Source organism: Hermetia illucens, chromosome 7 (assembly GCF_905115235.1).
Source record: "Hermetia illucens chromosome 7, iHerIll2.2.curated.20191125, whole genome shotgun sequence".
Classification (NCBI taxonomy): Eukaryota; Metazoa; Arthropoda; class Insecta; order Diptera; family Stratiomyidae; genus Hermetia; species Hermetia illucens.
Window position 1 is genome coordinate 9,336,083 of NC_051855.1, and position 2,812 is coordinate 9,338,894.

Consider the following 2,812-nt stretch of genomic DNA (forward strand, 5'->3'; position numbering starts at 1 on the left):
TTCCAAATAATGAAAAAAAAATCCAATTTTCGATTTTGAAATTTTAGGGTATCAGAGTAAAAAAGCAAGGCTATAGCCTTTGATTTTTTGATGACGAAAATGGGTAAAAGCTGAAAAATCATTTTTCGAGGATTTAGACGTTAATTTCTCGTTTAGTACGTTCCAAATAATGAAAAAAAAATCCAATTTTCGATTTTGAAATTTTAGGGTATCAGAGTAAAAAAGCAAGGCTATAGCCTTTGATTTTTTGATGACGAAAATGGGTAAAAGCTGAAAAATCATTTTTCGAGGATTTAGACGTTAATTTCTCGTTTAGTACGTTCCAAATAATGAAAAAAAAAATCCAATTTTCGATTTCGAAATTTTAGGGTATCAGAGTAAAAAAGCAAGGCTATAGCCTTTGATTTTTTGATGACGAAAATGGGTAAAAGCTGAAAAATCATTTTTCGAGGATTTAGACGTTAATTTCTCGTTTAGTACGTTCCAAATAATGAAAAAAAAATCCAATTTTCGATTTTGAAATTTTAGGGTATCAGAGTAAAAAAGCAAGGCTATAGCCTTTGATTTTTTGATGACGAAAATGGGTAAAAGCTGAAAAATCATTTTTCGAGGATTTAGACGTTAATTTCTCGTTTAGTACGTTCCAAATAATGAAAAAAAAATCCAATTTTCGATTTTGAAATTTTAGGGTATCAGAGTAAAAAAGCAAGGCTATAGCCTTTGATTTTTTGATGACGAAAATGGGTAAAAGCTGAAAAATCATTTTTCGAGGATTTAGACGTTAATTTCTCGTTTAGTACGTTCCAAATAATGAAAAAAAAATCCAATTTTCGATTTTGAAATTTTAGGGTATCAGAGTAAAAAAGCAAGGCTATAGCCTTTGATTTTTTGATGACGAAAATGGGTAAAAGCTGAAAAATCATTTTTCGAGGATTTAGACGTTAATTTCTCGTTTAGTACGTTCCAAATAATGAAAAAAAAATCCAATTTTCGATTTTGAAATTTTAGGGTATCAGAGTAAAAAAGCAAGGCTATAGCCTTTGATTTTTTGATGACGAAAATGGGTAAAAGCTGAAAAATCATTTTTCGAGGATTTAGACGTTAATTTCTCGTTTAGTACGTTCCAAATAATGAAAAAAAAATCCAATTTTCGATTTTGAAATTTTAGGGTATCAGAGTAAAAAAGCAAGGCTATAGCCTTTGATTTTTTGATGACGAAAATGGGTAAAAGCTGAAAAATCATTTTTCGAGGATTTAGACGTTAATTTCTCGTTTAGTACGTTCCAAATAATGAAAAAAAAATCCAATTTTCGATTTTGAAATTTTAGGGTATCAGAGTAAAAAAGCAAGGCTATAGCCTTTGATTTTTTGATGACGAAAATGGGTAAAAGCTGAAAAATCATTTTTCGAGGATTTAGACGTTAATTTCTCGTTTAGTACGTTCCAAATAATGAAAAAAAAATCCAATTTTCGATTTTGAAATTTTAGGGTATCAGAGTAAAAAAGCAAGGCTATAGCCTTTGATTTTTTGATGACGAAAATGGGTAAAAGCTGAAAAATCATTTTTCGAGGATTTAGACGTTAATTTCTCGTTTAGTACGTTCCAAATAATGAAAAAAAAATCCAATTTCGATTTTGAAATTTTAGGGTATCAGAGTAAAAAAGCAAGGCTATAGCCTTTGATTTTTTGATGACGAAAATGGGTAAAAGCTGAAAAATCATTTTTCGAGGATTTAGACGTTAATTTCTCGTTTAGTACGTTCCAAATAATGAAAAAAAAATCCAATTTTCGATTTTGAAATTTTAGGGTATCAGAGTAAAAAAGCAAGGCTATAGCCTTTGATTTTTTGATGACGAAAATGGGTAAAAGCTGAAAAATCATTTTTCGAGGATTTAGACGTTAATTTCTCGTTTAGTACGTTCCAAATAATGAAAAAAAAATCCAATTTTCGATTTTGAAATTTTAGGGTATCAGAGTAAAAAAGCAAGGCTATAGCCTTTGATTTTTTGATGACGAAAATGGGTAAAAGCTGAAAAATCATTTTTCGAGGATTTAGACGTTAATTTCTCGTTTAGTACGTTCCAAATAATGAAAAAAAAATCCAATTTTCGATTTTGAAATTTTAGGGTATCAGAGTAAAAAAGCAAGGCTATAGCCTTTGATTTTTTGATGACGAAAATGGGTAAAAGCTGAAAAATCATTTTTCGAGGATTTAGACGTTAATTTCTCGTTTAGTACGTTCCAAATAATGAAAAAAAAATCCAATTTTCGATTTTGAAATTTTAGGGTATCAGAGTAAAAAAGCAAGGCTATAGCCTTTGATTTTTTGATGACGAAAATGGGTAAAAGCTGAAAAATCATTTTTCGAGGATTTAGACGTTAATTTCTCGTTTAGTACGTTCCAAATAATGAAAAAAAAATCCAATTTTCGATTTTGAAATTTTAGGGTATCAGAGTAAAAAAGCAAGGCTATAGCCTTTGATTTTTTGATGACGAAAATGGGTAAAAGCTGAAAAATCATTTTTCGAGGATTTAGACGTTAATTTCTCGTTTAGTACGTTCCAAATAATGAAAAAAAAATCCAATTTTCGATTTTGAAATTTAGGGTATCAGAGTAAAAAAGCAAGGCTATAGCCTTTGATTTTTTGATGACGAAAATGGGTAAAAGCTGAAAAATCATTTTTCGAGGATTTAGACGTTAATTTCTCGTTTAGTACGTTCCAAATAATGAAAAAAAAATCCAATTTTCGATTTTGAAATTTTAGGGTATCAGAGTAAAAAAGCAAGGCTATAGCCTTTGATTTTTTGATG